This window comes from Apodemus sylvaticus, chromosome 5 (assembly GCF_947179515.1).
Source record: "Apodemus sylvaticus chromosome 5, mApoSyl1.1, whole genome shotgun sequence".
In the NCBI taxonomy this organism is placed as follows: domain Eukaryota; kingdom Metazoa; phylum Chordata; class Mammalia; order Rodentia; family Muridae; genus Apodemus; species Apodemus sylvaticus.
The window spans coordinates 5,117,488-5,135,802 of NC_067476.1; positions in this window are offsets into that span (position 1 = coordinate 5,117,488).

Genomic DNA, 18,315 nt, shown 5'->3' on the forward strand with positions numbered 1-18,315 from the left:
GAAGTAGCCCATGCCACGTTGAATGTTGAGTAAACACCAGGCCAAGATTTTTAGTCTGAAATGCAGATTTAATAGGACAAAAATAGGTTGAAAAACCATTTGCTATATGCCTGTAATTAATATGTAACATGTAGCCTAGATTTTACATGCAACCTATGATTTTACTTGTCAACCTCAAACGTCCACGATGATCCCTTGACCTTTTTATAACCCACAAGATACAGCAGAACCACCTGGTAAAGTTGGCTGGCTTCCTACTAAGATTGTAGAAAGGAGATGTAGACCTGCCACTTCTTTTTTAGGCAGGCTCTAAGGCTGGCATGGAATTCATTATGTGGCTGAGTCTGTCCTCCTGCCTCCCTGCAGTGGGATTGCAAATATGCACCATCATGTCTGGCTTCTTCAATCAGTCTACTTTCCTATGCTAATGTTCTGCTCTTTGCCAAACACTTGAGAGAATATATCATCTCTCCTACTTCCTGTAGGAAGAGATCCTGCCTGATGTCTCTTTACACTCTACGGTTTTTCCTACCTTCACTCCTGTCAACTGGTGTCTTGTTCTTCCTCTTGACTTATGATTGACTTTATTTATTGAATCCTGTTTACAATAAACAGAAAGCTCATAGATTAAAGGTGTGTGCTAAGGGTTGAGCCACACCACAACTAGAAATAGTTCCCCCCCCCCAGTAAATAACACAATCTTGGGGTTCACCGTGTGCTCAAATATCCTGCAACAGGGAGACATGGTTGGAAGGCAAATTCAGAAAAGCCAGAGGGTGAATATGCAGGACCAGGAACCTGAGGGACGCTGTCTGGGGGCGGGGCAGAGGTAGGCAGTCATGAGAGCAGAACTGGTTGCTTGTGTGGGAAGGATCTGGACAAGGCCAGCCTGGGACAGGAAAGCTTGAGCTTCAGGTCCCAACTCTACACAGAAGGCAAGAAAGTCAGAGGCAGGATGGGGTAGGGAAACTTCTGGGGATATGAGGGAATCTGGAGACTGGTTGAAGCCTGTCTCCAGCTGATAGTCAAGAATTGCAATGCAGTTAATTGCTGATACGGAGATAACGAGATAACATGTTTAAATAAGGATGTTAGAGTAGCAACAAGCCAAGTTTGGGTCTTTTCAATCTAAACCTTCAGGTTTCTAGGAATTCACAAGGAATGCATTTACAGGAAAAGAAGTTCTGTCAACACCTTGTGGCACAAGGTTTTTTTTTTTTTTTTTTTTTTTACCAGATTGTAATTTCATCCAAGATGGCTTCAGAAGCATCCTACAATCTCACTTACTGGAAAGGGGAAAAGAGAAAGAGGAAGGAAGAATCCCTTAGATGCCTGTGGAGCAAGAAACTGACAGCCTCTGAGATCCTATGCATGGCTATTTCAAACCCACTTAGACATGACTTTCCTTTGAGAAACCAACACCCAGGATTAGGTGTGCCCTATTTTATCTGAGCATCTCTCTATTAACCACTATGCTGAAGTTTTTGTTACTTTCTTCCTGAACTCTGACTCCTCTACCATCTGGCCTATCCTGAAATTCTTATCTATGGCAAAGTCAAGAATCTGGTGTTACCTGGGTGGAGATCCTTGAAGGTTGAGGAGACGCCTCAGGTTGCTGGGGACTACATGGGCTGTGTCTACTGCTGCAACTGTGTCTCACTGATGACAAATCCACTGTAATCCCAGCCCATGCAGCCAGTCCTGGGGCAGGGCTCAGACAGCAGGCAAGACGAGAATATACGTTCCAGGGAGTTTATGGTTCTCAACCATTTGTAAAAGCCCCAGTGGCCTTTGTGTGTGCTTTATGAGAGTGGTTGTCATGGTAGAGCAGAAGGGCATGGGACCCCAGGGACTTGGGAAATTCATGTGACAGTTTGGCATGTGGAAAGCTGAAAGCTTGCTCTAAAGAGACTGGTTTGCAAAGCACTGACAGAGACAGATCACAGGAAAATCAAAACTGTGCTTTAACTGAGAAATAACTATTTTCTATGAAAAATAATAACTTCTCCTGAGGCTCATGTCAAGATTTATTGGTCCAAATAGTTATGAGAGATCAGAACCGGAGCGGGTGTAGCCTGAGACCTTGGAGGGAGGGACTTTGGACTGAAGCCTCACTACGGTCAATACGTTTGAATGCCAAAGCACTCTGCTCGAACACATTCTGGGCAAATAAAACGTGTCTAGCACTTTCCGCAGATATGCTTTCTCCCCGCCCACAAGAACAATTTTACGACTTGGCTCCTGCAGCTACAGCCTGTCTTCAGACAGCCTGGCCTGATTATCATTAGTTTCCCATTGCCAGCTTCCCTGCAAGGACACAGTGCCAAGGCTAAAGCAAGCTGCACCTGCTCTGTAGCCAGGGAAGCTGCATCTGGGGAAATCCTGGCTGTGCCATGTGCATAGCCCTACTGTGCCCAGATTTCAGCACCAATACCCGCGAAACGGGTTGGGTGAGGGAGGTGCGCTGTAGAGCTTGAGGCCATTTTGCAAGGTTTGGATGGGGGATATTTATTGTCATGCCAAGCATGTGTGTGTGTCACGCCAAGCATGTGTGTGTAAGATACATCATTTCTCTCACTCAGACGCACAAATCTAATGGAGTTATCAACGAATAGAAAAGAAAAAAAGTAAAAAAAAAATTACAGATTAATTGATCCCAGAACCAGGCAATATGAAAGCCATAGTTCAGAAATGTGTCTTGAAATTGTGTACACAGGAGACTCCATTTTCCCTGACTGAGCCAAATCTCTCCTGTGCTCTGGGTGGGCTGGGAAACGTGGTGCAGGATATTAGCTGGCAGGTCCCTGGAGCCATGTGTTAGCTGGGACTGTTGGATAAAAGTTGGCTTACTGAGCTGGAGCTAACAGACTGGGATGCCCCTGACGCACGTTAGGCTGTGGCTCTGCAGGGGCTGTTGGGAAGGTGACCTACTTCATAGCTGGGGCACAAAGGAATTGTAAGTGGTCTGGGAACCAGCACCAAAGCAGGCAACAGAGGCAGAACAAATATGGTGACCTGGCCCCAAGGGGTTTTCCCATTCCACGTGTTGTTAAATTTGGGTTTCCCAGGGGCCATAAGCTAGCCAGAGGAGATCCGCACTTCTGTGTCTCTGAAAGTAGGTGGAAGAAGCCAAGACCTGCATGGATCACCCTGGACTCACAGGGTAGTAAGACGCTCATCTATCAGCAATCCACACCACAGGGGACCTCTTGTTCAAAAAGTAACTAGTTGCACAAATTTTTGAATATACTGAAAAATCACTAATATGTACATTTTTTTTCTAGTCAGGGTTTCTCTGTGTAGCTCTGGCTGTCCTGAAACTAGCTCTATAGACCAGGCTGGGCTTGAACTCACACAGATCTGCCCACCTCTGCCTCTCCAGTGCTGGGATTAAAGGCATGCACCATTATGCCCAGCTACTATGTACATTTTTAAAAGAAAACTTTATGGTATGTAAATTATGTCACTGAAACTTGACTGGAAGAGGCTGGAGAGATGGCTCAGCAGTGAAGAGCACTTGCTGCCCTTGCAGAGGATCAGGATCTGATTCTGAGCACCCACAGAGGGGCTCACAGCTATTTGTTCAGGGATTCGACACCCCACAGGCACCAGGATACATTCATGCTGCACATTCACTCATTCATACTGGCAAAACAGGCACACACACAAAACTTTTTACATCTTTTATTTTAGATTTAAAAAAGGGATTCGATGGGCTAGGGTGGGGGTACTCAGTGCCCAAGGTGTATTCCAGCCCAACACTGGAAAGAGTGCTAAAATGTAAGCCGGGCGTGGTGGCGCACACCTTTAATCCCAGCACTTGGGAGGCAGAGGCAGGCGGATTTCTGAGTTCGAGGCCAGCCTGGTCTACAGAGTGAGTTCCAGGACAGCCAGGGCTACACAGGGAAACCCTGTCTCAAACAAACAAACAAACAAACAAAAAGGTAGCTCAGCACTGTAGCGTAGCCCTATGCTACTCAGGAGGCTAAGAAAGGAAGATTGAAAGTACAAGGTTGCTTGGGTCAGAGTGAGTTTAAGGGCAGCCTGGGAGTCTTAGTGAGATCCTGTCCCTCCTGGACTTAGTTTCTCTCTCCAGGTGCTGATAAAAACTAAAAAGGGGGTGTTGAGATGGCTTGGTGGGCAAAGGGGCTTGCTGCTAAGCCCAGTGACCTGAGTTTCATCCACAAGACCGTCATGGTGAGGGGGAGGATCTGGCCACCTCGGTGGGAAGAAAGATAGCCAAGCACCTGCTGCAGGCGTCACTACGATGGGTAAATGTGTGGTGGAGAGATGGAAAGATGGAGTGTGTGTGGAGAGATGGAAGAGACACAAAGCTGAGGAGCTCATACACCTCTGCGAAAGGTAGAACTGGAGACTCGACAGTGGTGAGAACAGGCAGATGAGGCCACGGTGACGGCCTGGCCTGGGCTGCTGACGAGGAGCCATGTCTGGGGCCATGGTCCTGCTGCAGAACACGTGGATGTCTGAGGGCTGTGCTGCCACAGGGGACATGCTCATCTGAGGTCTGTGTTGAAGCCATGGGGACATCTGGGCCCATCCTGCTGCCAGCTGTGGCATTGGGTGAGCTAGGCAGGGCAGTGAGGGAGAGCTCACACTGGTGACAGTGGCCCAGGAGAGCTGCCAGGCTGACCAACTCAGCTCCCTCCCCAGCCCAGGTCCAGGGATTATCTCACCCAACCTCTACCCCATCTGTGTACTCTGAGGGCGTGAAGGGGCTGGTCTTACAGATCCAAAGCTGCAGCACCTCCGTGACACAAGGTAACAATGGGATATCTGAGAAGAGTCCCCGTGAGGATCCAGTATTGATAGAGTAGTGGGAGCCAGATGCTTCAATCAGTACTGCAAAGGGGAAATCTTAGTATACACAGAAGTATAAAAAATATCATTTTCCAAAGAATTTCTTCAAATTTTAGGTTATTTATTTAAGTGCTTTTTTAATTAAAGAAATAACTGATATATAAGGCAAACGTGTACATATTACCGGGCTACAATGCAAAGTTTTCACTTGCTTTTCTGTAATTTCTCACAATCACTGAAGTAAACACCATCTCCTATGATACAGCCTTTTCATGGAGCATAAACCAATGTCATTGGCACAGATTATTCATAAGCATAATTTTGCTTTGTTTCCCAGACAGGGTTTCCCTGTATAGCTCTGGCTATCCTGGAACACAGTGTCTTTGTAGATCAGGCTGGCCTTGAACTCACAGAGATCTGCCTGCCTCTGCCTCCTGAGCACTGGGTCACCACCGCCTGGCAGCAAGCATAGATTTTATGGCTTAAAATAAGACAAGAGGAAAGCCGAGGGGTGAAGGGAATGAGGAGGAGCGTGAGCAGGTGGGGGGTGGGGTGCAGGTGAGGGCATGCATGGGAAACTGTGAGACCCAGAAGATGACCAGTACGCATCATCAACAGGGAACTGTGAAGAGGTGAGGAGTGGCAGATGAGTAGGTACACACACCCATGTGCATGCATGCACACATACATACACATGTGCACACACGTGCTGATTTCAGACAACCCGAGAGCCCCAACCGTGTATGTGAGCCTCATTCCATGACATCCTGCTCAAGCCAGATTCAAAAATCAGATTTTGAAATCTGCTGCCTCTGAAAAGACTGCCTGCCTTCTGGGTCTGTGTAAAAAGTCACTCCCTTTAGAGAGCAAGGCAGCTCATGTCTAGTATCCTAGCTCTTGTGAGGCTGAGGCAGAAAGAGTTCAAAGCTAACCAGGGTTGTAGAGCAAGCCCCAGTCATACATGAACTTACACACACAGTGCCACTTCCCTGGGGACAGGGAGAGAGCACTGTACCAGTAAGGTGCAGAAGGGCACTCCTGCCTGCACGAGGCACCCAGTCAGAGTCTAGCACAAGAGCCTACAGTCCCTCAGAACAGCACATCCATCTGATTGCTCTGGGCCCCACAGAGCCTCCGTGGAGCTAAGGTAGAGACGGTTTTACCATTGTCTGAGCCTGGGCTCCAGCACCCGGCAGCGTCAGCCAGGACAGCACTGTGGCTACTGGACTGCCAGCAGTGAGTGGCTGGTGGGCAGCCTGCTCTCTCTCAGGATCGTTCCAGAGTCTGCTGAGGTAAAGGTGGTGCCTCTGACAGAAGTCACTGCTTTTAATGGCCTGTCCTCGCCCTTATATGTGACCCCAAATTGTTCTGTTCTCCTGGGAGACTAACTATGGGAGTCTATCCCAGGGCCACTCTACTCCCTGTAGAGAACCTGTACCCCAATCCCCTGGTAAGCCCACCCCTAAGCCAGAGGTGGTCCTGGGTATTGCAAGTTGCTCCATCCCCACCATTAACCAGGAAATCCTGAGTGGTTGGATCAACAAGTCCCTGGATGCCCGGAGGGAAGAAGGTGTTCTTGTAGAGAATGGTCTCGCTTCCTTGTAAGAACCACCTGTGTCACCTGCCCACACTTTCAATAACCACCCTGGTCATTCTGTCCCTGTAGGCCCCCAGGGAATAAAGAAGGCGATCTGGACCTTGGTGTAGTCAGCCAGGCCTACAATGGACAAGACTTTTTTGAGAACCCAATCACTGTGTTCCTGAGAAAATCAGTGTCCCAGAAAATACTAAGCAAAAGTAAAATAAAATAAAATAATAAATCACAGGCCAAGGAGAGACCCTCAGCCCCGGGAAGAAGATGAAGGCCTTGCTCATCCTTCAGAGTGACTAGGTATCTGCTCTCCATCTCCACAGGATGAACAAATGCCCCCCAGCCACAAGCAATCCATTGGTGACAATCCGTAGGTGACGTAGCAGGATCCACATGGGACTGAGACACATTTCAGTTGGTAAAGCACTTGCAAGTATGGGAACCATTCAATCCCCAGAACCAATGGTTGTTTTTTTTTTTTTAAAAAAAAAAAAAACAATTAAGCCAAACTAACCAAACAAAATTCAAAAAACAAAAAACAAAACAAACAAACAAAAAACCCTGGAGACATAGAGTTCAGCAGGTAAAAGCATTTGTCATTCTTGATCCCTAGAACCACTGCAGAAGAACCAATTCCGAAAAGCTGTCCCCAACCTCCACACAGGGACCATGGTGCACCCACCCACCCACCCACACACACACACACACACACACACACACACACACACACAGAGTGAACTCTGGGCATTTACAGGCTGAGACAAAGCCCAGGACAGCTCCTCCCTGAAGCCTAATCACCTTTCCCCTAGCAGTCTCTGAAAACACACCCCTGCCTTGGCCTCACTGACTTCTACACTACCTCATACTAGCTGGAGCCTCTGGCTTCCTGGGCCTTCCTTGGTCAGCCACTGGACACCGTCCTACATAACCTTTGATGCATGACTGTATCACTGAGGTTTGGGTCCTTTAAGAGCCCGATAGATGTTGTGGAAAAAAATCAGGGAATTACTCTGCCAGGGGAAATTCAGACAGAGCCAGCCCATGATAGGCATGGTGAGAACTCACGACTATTGATTGTTTTAGATGACCATTCTGCCAGCCAGCTGAGATGTGACAGGTCAAAATGGGAAGCCCAGGTGCCTCAAATCAGACAGACAGAAGACAAACAGGTAGGCAGGCAAGCAGAGGCAGACAAACAGACACAGACACACGCACAGTGGCATGTCAGACGTCTGAGTTTCTATCACCTTTCAGAGCACGTACCTAGGGTCTGTCTTCAGGGACCAGCCCTGACAATGCAGCAAGAGAGTCACACAGGATCCTCCTGCTGAGCTGGGTGGACACTACATCCACTGGCCCAGCATCTCCTATCCCTAGAAGATCAGCACAAGCACCCTCAGAGACTAAGTCCAAATCCCAGCTTCTCCTAGGGAGCTGCTGTGTGTCCAACAAATCCAGGAGTCTGGGCTGGTCCTCTGTCCAGCAGCTCTGGCCTGCCTTCTCCTCCTCACTGGTGTGCTTGAGGGACTCAGCCTGGCCACTGGGCATCAAGGGCACTGGGCCTGGGGGTGAGCCTTCAGAAGATACAGACCAGGAGGGTGAAGATGTGGCTGCCCTTCTGTCTAAGATGTGTTCTGTCCCTTGCTGGCGCTCTGCACCCTCAAAACGCTGTGCCCCTTCCCAGGGTCCACCTTGACTGTTAGAGGCTTGAAGATCTCTGGCCACACAAGTCCCTGGGGATGAACTCAGCGCCTGAGTTGACAGTCTCGGGGATCTCCCGGGGGCACTGACTACCCAATTACTCAAGGGAGATGTTGAATTTGAGTCATCCAGGCCTCCATCTTGCCCAGGTGCTCCCAGGCAGTACCCTGACTCCTGAGGCCCCAGGGAAAGGGCTTCGTCCAGAGCCACCTCAGACAAGAAAGACAGGTCCTCAGCGGCAATGGACGAATCCTCTCCTAGGGTGTCCAGTGAGCCACCTGAAAACAAGGCCTCCTCAGGAGGGGTAGGGAAGTCTTCTGAGCTGGGGCTGGGCTCATTGATAGCACTCTTTGCTTGGGGAGTGGGAGGGGGTGGAAGGAGTTGGGTGACCCTGTGGATGGAGGATGTAAAGTCCCCACTGCCATAAGAGAGCTCCTCATCCACAGGAGACAGTATTTCAGTCAAGAAGCCACCTACACACGAGGGACTGGCTCCTTCCGTGACATAAGGAGCTCTACCCTCAGAAGAAGCCTGCAGGGTAGCAGCGGCCTCAGGATCAGGTGAGGCCTGTAGGGGCTTCCTCTGCATGGATGGGCTTGTATTGGCATCCCGGGGTTCCTCCTGGCAGGCAGCTGAGACCTCAGCAAGCATGTTTACTTCACTGAGACCAACCCTTTCCAAGGACGTGTCCAAAGGAACGGACAGTGACAGAGTCGAATCGCTGGTAGACGGACTCTGGGGTGGGAACACTGTGAAGGTGGCCACAGAGGACGTCTGCCTGGTTTTCTCTGTATCAGAAGTATCACTTAGATTCCTATGGGTTATGGAAGCTTCTTGTTCTCCCCCAGCGCCCAAGGAGGTATGACTGGTATGGGGCCCTCCACTGCCTTCCAGGTCTAATGAACCATTTGCAGGCAAGGAGCTCCCTGAGTCTGGCTCAACACGAGGGCTGGGCTCTACAAGGTTCTCACTGCTCTCTTCCCAGATTTGGCTAGAGGACTCTGACAGCTCTGACCCCAGCCTTGGAGAAGGAGCGTGTGGGAACGGCAGTGGCCAGCCAGCCTGAAGGGAGCTGTAGTCCGGCTCTAAGCCTGCTGCCACAGCTACCTCTTCAGAGAAGCCACTGAGGAGTCTGGCCCTGCCACCTTCCAGTCTCTGCAGGGTCACTTGTCCTACATGCCCAGAAACCCCCTCCAGCTGAGGAAGGCCCTGGCGGAGGCCACAGAATGAAGGCAGGCCTGGTTCCTCCCAGGAATCCTGAGCAAGCTCCCTAGACCAATTGGGATCTGCATGCTGCAGGGTATCGTCAGCTTCTAAGGCGGACAGTGATGTGGAACTGTCAGAAAGCTGGACTAGAGTGGCTGTGGCTTTCTGAAACTCCTGGAGAGATGAACAGGAAAGGCTGCTTGCTGGGCCCACCGAGTGGGTGAGGGACAAGGCGGGGCCCTCAGAAGACCCTGAGTGGTTACTAGAAGCAGTCTCAGAACACAGGTCCAAGATGGCAGCAGACTGGCATGAAGGGCTGTCCGGGTGACAGAGAGGCTGTGCTTCAGCCTCACAGGCCACAGGAGCTGCCGAGATGGACTGAATTAGGGAGTGGCTGACAGTCGCCACGCCCTACATGGTAGACTCACAATCGCCACGCCCTACATGGTAGACCATCCCAGAAACAGCATTACACTTCTGTAGAGTAAGAGCAGTCCCAAAAGAGGACGCTCCACCTGAAGACATTAAAAAGCAATGGTGCCAGTGTGCTTAGTCCTTTGAGAAACCCCAGTTAACTGTTTCAGCTCCTTCCCTACATATGGCTGTCCCCCGAGTGTCTGGACTCAGCCTACAACACCTCAGCTGCTGTTAGATCTGACGGTGGCACTACTTGGCTTGCTTTCAAGTTTTAGACTCAGCCTGCAGCTCTGGGGGATGTGGTCATTAGGGCTCCCTCATCCTACCCCAGGCAGTGCACAGGGCAGGGCAATGTGCCTTCAGAAAAGCCTCACTTTGATCCAAGAACCAGTTTTGGATAGTCTCTAAGTGAAGACTTGTTGGTCTTTGAGCCAGTCTTGGAGTGGGTATTGGGTCCTAAAGGGATGGGCGCCTTACCTGGAGAAGTAGCCTCCTGCTCAGCTTCCAAGTGGGCTGAGCAGATGTCTGAGTCCTCCTGTTCACAGGCTTCTCCCCTGCAAGTATATGGTTAAGTTGTGGCTGCTGGGAAAGAAGTTTTGCCTTCCAGCTGCCCTTGCCCCAGGACTCACTCACCAAGTGGCCCCCATGCCACACTCTTAGGAACAGCCCTGCCGTTCACCCACCATTGGAAATGACCATTGCCACACAGGGTTACCTGGGACTCTGCCTTTGATGGGGATGAAGGGGGTGACAGATGACAGATGACATCTGACCACAGGTCACCTTGATTAGGTGACATTTCTAGACACCTGCAACCCCCAGCTGCACCTTGGTCCCTCACTGAGTATCAACAATCTTGATACTAAGAGGGACTCAGACCAAGTGGGTAGTGTACAGCTGGACCCAGTGGAGGGGGTGGGGCTAGAGGTAGGCTTGGAGGGGTTCCAGATGCTGACAGACCGTTTTCATGCTTCCGCCTTACACTACCCATGTTCTACACCTTTGCTGCTCTGACTGCCAGTGTGCCTCCTCCTGCGATTCTTCCTCAGAGCTTCTGGGAACATCCAGCCCTTGGCTTGTTCTGTTTTCAACCACCTTCTGGAAATACATAGAAAGACGTCCATCAGGGCCCCCCACATGTCACCCATTGAAGAGGGCCCCAAAGATCCCAACGCCCCCCTTCACCCTGGGAAGGCTTTCTTTCTGTCCAAGTGTTGAGTTCTAGGTGAGACCCATGGAATCTGTAACTTGCAGAATTGGATGAACTGTCTGGAATGCTCTTTGATCCCTCAACCCACAAGAGCCCTATGTGATGTACAAGGTGGCCTTAGAGGCCACACAGCAGGCCAATGCTTCCTTTAACCTGAACACATCACATGGCCACACCCTGACTCACTTTGGCTTCCTGGAGACAAGGACCATCTTCACTTAGGGACTGCCCACACTGTCCATGCAAGCTCCAAACGTGGCTGTCTGCAGTAGCCAAGGGCCTCTCCACTGCCCAGGCTGCACTGGACTTGGTCTGTAGGTCTCCTGTGGGACAAACAGATTGCGAATGCTGGCAGGTACAGAGATGCAAGGGGTAAGGGAGTGGCTCCCGTGGGAGTGTGTGTGAAAATTCAAAGTGGATGCAAGACTTGACTGTGGCACTTGGTTAGTATGAGGACACAAAAGATGACTTTTGTGCTCCCCAAATTATCCTCTTGTGTAGTTAGTTATATGAAGTCCCAGGGGAAAAGAACATAAGGAAAACTTATTTAAAATGTATAGCTCTATTGTCAGGTGTGGTGGAGCACACCTTTAACACATGCTGGCACTTGGGAGGCAGAGGCAGGCTGATCTCTGAGTTCCAGGCTCTCTTTTCCTCCTTTGGAGAACCTCCCACAGGTCACTGGGGAACCCTTGCCAGAGATGTTCCTTTTCCTATCTCACAGCTGTGCTGAGGCCCTCTAGCACAGTGAGGGCCATGAGCATTCAGGCAAGGGTAGGCCCTGGGCGTGGCAGGATCTTCCAAGGTTAGCCAAGTGGGCACAAAGCAGGACGCTGCAGAGCCTTCCCCAGGTTATACCTCCATATTTCTGGATCTGAGTCCTGCCTAGACCCTGGTAAACTGTTGGAACCCTGAGGCCCAAGGCCACTGGCCTATGGACCAGAGCTATGATGCCTGGGATGAAGGCTGAGGTGGTGGGGTCATCAAAGGAAGGATGCTGAGTTTCTCTAATGGCCATGCTGGAGTATTCCCAAGAACCTCGTACTATCTTCTGACCCGGAGCAGATTGCACTGGGCCGGCCAGGAGCATCCCAGACCATTGCTAACAAGCTCCATTATCATGGTCCAGGCACTTCAGTTCTCGGGCTCCAATCTCTTCATCTGCAGGGTGGTTAATAAGCATGCTCACCCCAAGACAACAAGGGTCCAAATGTGGTGTAGACAGTGGATGGCTGCATATGACAGCTAGTGCACACATGGCCAGAGGGCAGCAGAGAGCAACTCGAATGGTGAGGGGCATCAGGCTGAACAGATAAATGTCCGCAGAGCCCTGAACAATGGCTAAGAGGTGTGACTCTAGCAGAAGGGGAGGTGGTAGAAATGGGTTCTGCATGGACCAGATCGCCATCACCTTTGGATCCCTACGGAGTCCCGCCTGTCCTAACTCTTGGCTAAGCCTCATGCACGGGAAGGTCTAGTTTTTCCTATTCTAACTGACTTGATACTCACTCTCTTGGGCCCCTAATGCAAAGAGTACCTTGGTCCAGCAGAGTCTGGCAAGATTTAGCATCCCTCCTGCTTCTGAGGATAGATGTTCGGTAGTGGGTAGAGCGGTGGGGCTTCTGAACCCAGGCCTGGGATACAGGGGCGGCCTCCATCTGAGAGCCAACCAGGCCATGGGCAACCCCCAGAGGGAGAAGTGGACGCCCCTACAGATCAGGAGTTCTGCCCTCAGGGAGGCCTCAGGCCAGGTACACGATTCAGAAAGTGAAGAATTTGGTATGTATAAAACTGTGGTCAGCTAATGAGGATACTTCTGTTGGTGTTGATTTCTAAGCTCTTGGAAATGTCTAGATAAAACCAAGCTGCAGCTGAAACGATCAGACCAAGAATTGTCTTTAATGTCCCCAGAGGATCAGCCAAATCATCTCCAATGGGCAATGGAGTCGGCCAGTCTTCTAGCCATGAAGGGGTCTGCAGTCATAGTGGGGGGGCTATGAACATTCGTCGTCGTCTTGAACTCTCCTTGGGGACCTCCCTGTCCTTGCTTGACTGATGAACACCAGCCTTGGACAGTGTCCACTGGATGCAGGGGAGGCCCCTGGTAAGATTCATATAGAGTGGTCCACAGACCGTCTCCAGTGGCCTTACCTGGAGGAGGCAGTTCCTTGGCCTCCCGTGGCTTTGGCTGAGAATCTGAGCTGCCATCTTTCTTGGTGGCCTGCATCAACAAGATATAAGGGGAGAAATACAGGGGTACAGGAGCTACCTGTGGAGAGAACTCTAGAACTAGGGTGACCGGGGCCACTAGCACCACAGGGGCTAGCATGTGGGCACCCAAGAGTCCAGACCAAGATCAAGCTACAGACTGGCAGAATGGCAGGGGACAGTCCCCAAACAGGCAAGACTGGGGAGAGGAACTTCCTAAGGGTTACATACAGGAGCGGTTGGGTTTTTCTGATGTCCACGGTCCAGAGAGCTCAAGGGCAGCAGACCAGGGAGAACGACACAAGGATGTTTTCCAGGCCCTGAAAGACATAATTGCTAGGGTCACTCATCCTGACTGGCCTGTGCGGAACCCCAGACTTAGAGGCAGTGCACAGTTTGCTGCTTTGGATGAGCCTTTCCTCTCTGTGAGGATCCAGGGCCCCCATACTGTTCCTAACACCCTCCCTCCACACCTGCTTCATCCTCTGATCTTAATGTTGATTGGTCCTCTACCCCATGCCCAAAACTCTTCAGCATCCCTGACCACAGATGTCATGTCCTGGGCTAGCAGCTCCACCCTCTGTCCCCAGACTGTGCCTGGGTACCCTGGAGTCCAAGCTATTGTGCTGCTCAAGTCATAACCTGCAAAACTCAGTAATGAGATCCTATATGTAAGAGGGCCTTTTCAGATATAATTAAGAATCTCTAGACAAGTTCTTAGAGTTGGGCCAGTCCAAACTTTACAACAGAGAGAAGAGCAGAAGTGTGCACACAAGAAAGGAGTCAGAGGCTGGAAAGTCTTTGGTCCAGGGACATCTGGAGCCAAGAGACCTAGGAGGGCCTCCCCTGCAACCCTTGGAAGGAATGTAGATTTCATACTTCTGGCATGTGAATGTGTCTATTTGTTTGTAGAACTCTATTGTGGCAGGTGCCAGAAATGAATATGACATTGATCATAGGGAAGGACTGAGGTCAGGGAGGGGAGGAATATGGTGGGGCAGAATGGGGCACAGGCTGAGCAGTCACACCAGATGCCCACGGGCTGATGGGGACAGGAAGTATGGGAGGGATACTTCCTGGTGGGACAGTGAGCAAACCTGTCAGGCAACGGAGAGGCAGGGACAACCAGGAACCACAGTAGACTGCTTCTCACCAAAGTTTCTGCCTAGGGGTTCTGGCTTGAACCAGGAAAATGGCCTCCTCTCATCCCAGGGCAGGGCATGCTCAGTTCTAATCCTTACAGTGGGACATGGCCAGGTCTTGCTGCTCTGACAGGTTTGTGGTTTGATCTGCCTGTGGACAGCCTCAGGCCTTCACTGGGTGGCAGGCCAGATTAGCCCTGAGCAGCTTCACCTGCCAGAAGCCCTCTGCAGCAAGGGAGCCTGTCTGGGCATCCAGTTTCTGTGTCTCAAGTATTGTGAGGGGCAAGCCTCCTGTGAACAGCCGGATGAACTCTGATGCAACTTAAAGTACACAGCGAGGCCCAGGCAGCCCAGGCCACACACTGGCCTGGTGGCCTAGTATGTAGGACTGTCTCACCCCACATTTAATGCTGCCTCCCCCCAGAAGGCTGGGTCCAGCTGACTGAGGGGCTGCCTGTTCTTGGCTGGCCGATGCCCCTGCCCTGAATTACCTTGACTGTCAAGCCCATTCTCCACGGATGGGTTTTCGGTCCCACGTGTGACATCTACTTGGTTCAGCCTGAGAGGCTGCAGGTACTCATTGGCAACTGAAGTTGTCTGGGGAGATGTCACTTCCTTCTGCTCAGAGGAAAGGCTGCAGGACAAGACACAGTTAGAATAGATTGACTGTACCCTCAGCCCTTGTCCCCAGACCACCTTGAGCTACATTTAGGGGCAGCTGTGGCCAGTAGCCAAGCAGAAGAGAGGGTCTTGGCCCCTCTTCAGTCAGGATAGAACACAGTGATTCCAGCATGGGGGAGCCAGGAAGCTTCCCTGTGGGACAAGCCCTGCTGCTCTTTCCTGGGGTCAAGGGGCACTCTTCACACCCCTCCAAGCACAGGCAGGCGCCTCACCATCTTGCTGCAAACGGCCTTGGTGGCCAGGCCTCAGAAAGAGTTCAGCTGCTGCTGACCACAGGAAAACCCTACAGTAGTCCTGGCGTGTGACTGGCGTGGTCACAGTTACCCTAAGCCAGGCTGGGGAATGCTCTGGCCCTTCACACCCACAGGAGCACTCTAGGAGGTTCCTTGTGCCTACACCCCTGCCAACCAGAGCCAGTCTGTGTGACTGCTGTCTGTTTTTCCCTGGAGCTCAGGACAGCGCTGTGCCCCCTGCCCTTCTGGGAGAAGCTGGGTGTAATGGATCCAAAAACAGAAGGCTAATACTGTGAAAGGCTTGCTGAGGTGAGGCTCCCCTCACTCCAACCCTGACACACTCACTGTGCACTTCCCGAGCTCTCAGAGATTTCCTGAAGGGGGTGGCTTTGGAGGCGTCCAGACCTGTGCTCCTCCGTTTTCTGACTTGCCTCAGAGACCTCCTCCCAGGTGGTCCTGGCTCTGGAGCCGCAGTCCTAGTACAAACAGCACAGGGTAAGCCTGGAGTGACCACCAGTCTCCTCCTCAGAAAAGCCAGAGGCAGAGGCACATGGCAGTAGCCAACTGGGACAGCCTCAGCGCTGTGGACGCTGTGGACGGCATGCCCCATGGGAGGGGACTCCAGCTGGAACAAGCTGCCCTGTCCTTATCAGGCCTGCCCGATACTGAAAGGTGCAGACAAAACACAGCTGGCATTTCTGCCCAACATTGCCCAGAGGCACGGGGAACTTAGTCACAGTCTCCTCTCCTGAAGGCTGGCCTATGGCATGTGCTACAGAAGGCAGTTCGCCCGATTTTTATCCCCACCCTTAAGGTGAGACCACTGTCCTTTGCTTACAGAATCAGGGGAGCCAGAGTGACTGAGGTTGACCCTGCCTTTCACGCTCTTAGCTTTGTGAGAGGACCAAGGGACTCTGGTCCCTAACAGTGGAGTCTTTGGTTTTGGTTTTGGGTTTTTTTTTTTTTTTTTCAAGACAGAGTTTCTCTGTGTAGCCTCAGCTTGTCCTGGAACTCTCTCCATAGACAAGGTTGGCCTTGAACTCAGAGATCTGCCTCCCTCTGTCTCTTGTGTGTCTTGTCTGAGTGTGTCTTGCCTCGCCCGTGGACCCCAGGCCTGCTAGGGACACAGAGGTCCCGCTGCTGCTCACTTCCGACTGGCTCTTCTGAGTGATACCCTCCCCCCAGCTAGACTCTCTCTCTCTTCCTTCTGTTAGGCTTGCCGCCTCCCCACAAGGTCTTTGTCCCACCCTTGGTCTGTAATAACTGCCATAGCTTGGAAGTCTGACTCTTCCTCTGCAGGGGCCCCAGCGGGTCATCTTCTCCCCCTGCACAATCACCCAGCCCCAGACCTTCGCCATCAAGGATGACAAACGTGACACAGAGACTGGGGGTGCCCACCTTCAGCAGCTGGGCTCGAACCTGTAGCTCCTGTTGCAAGTGGGCCATAGACCTCTGCACACTGAGGATAGACTGCTGATGTTGCAGGAGCTGCTTTCTACCGTGGTGCAGGGAAAGGTACACCTTCCTCAGGTACTGGATTTCCCTCTGAAGTTCCAGAGGAAAACATCTCAGGACACACGGGCGGGAGGGGGCATCTGGACCTCTGCCTCTCGTGCTGCCTGGCCCTCCCTCCCCTCCACAGGCCTTTTGCCTGGCTCTCCCTGCCCAGCCTCTTGGCTATTGCTTTCCTCTACTGGAGGAAGGAGGGGCACTGGAGGAACCTATGTAGCAAATGCCTCCCACACACAGCGGGCCCAGCTCATCCCGGCCCACACTCCACGTGTTGGCTACTGCCCTGCCTCTCTAACACCCCTTTATTCTAAAGCCCTCCCGAGACCTAGGAAACAGACACTGCTGCTGTTCAGTGGCAAACTGAAGCCCCCAGGAGTGAGGCTATTTGTTGCAGGCCACAGGTAGCAGGAGTCTACGCCTGGTTTAGAGCCAGGTAAAGGGCCTGCACCGGCCTAGGTTTGAAGTCCTCTGACCACAGGCTATTCCTGGCACCATATGGTTCTAAGCAGCATTGGAAGAGCAAGACCGTAAGGATATTCTGTGGCACACGGCTATTCTGGGCCCTCCACTGGGAGGACGGAAGGGCCACTTCTGTGTGACCACCCCCCTCCCACGCCTACCCGCTCCTTCTCAAGTCTGCTGAAGGTCTGTTGCTGCTTTTCACACAGAGTGGCCAGTGCTGCTTCACGTCCCACATTTCCCAGGCACCTAGGGGAAGGGAAAAGCCACAGGCAGCCGTGAGGGTCTGTTCAGGAGAGCTATAAACCAGGACCAGGGCAACCCCATAGCCAGGTCCACCTAGACATTCCCCCATAGAGCTGACAGCAGAGTCTGGGCACCGGGGCCCCAGCCTGGCCTGTCAGTCTCCCCTCCCACCATATTAATGAATGTCTCACGGTCTAGGGGATTAAGGCCTAAGATGCCAGGGTCTCCCATGTGGAGATGGCATGCAGGCAAGGGGTTCTCCAATGACACCAAAGCCTAGCCACCCAAAGCATGTCATGGCCAGGTGGTGCTGGACTGTGAATAGAGGAGCCCTCGGAAGCTGGCCCCAACAAGGCCAAGAGGCTTTTGGATGTCTCTCACATATAGGAAATACCGTGTCTAAGAAATCCTCCTAAGGAAACAGGCCCTCAATGTTCATAATGGTGAAACATCGGGTGCTGAAGGTGTAACTGGGAACAGGCCAAGAGAATGCACTGCCCATGTGCTGAGCAGTATGTGTATCCTGGAAATGCTACAAACATCACATAGAGGGAACAGTATCACATAGAGGGGGCGATGACTGTTTTTCATTTTAGTTTTATTTGGGACACTTTACTATCTTACCTAAACTTCCGCAAATGCCTATCACGTCTGGATCACTACAGCTGTCTTGCAGGTCTTGCAGGTGTGGTGGGAGGGAGGGGGCAGGGAACACACTGATGGGTGGAGCAGAGCCAACCCCAAGCACAAGCTCACCCTATCTGATGCTCTAGGCACGCCAGCTCCGCACGGGCCTTTTCCTCCAGGGCCAGCTCGCGCAGTCGTAGCACCGCGGTCTGGTACTGTGCACGTAGCTCTTCGTCTTTCAGACTCTGCTCCAGCATTGCAATA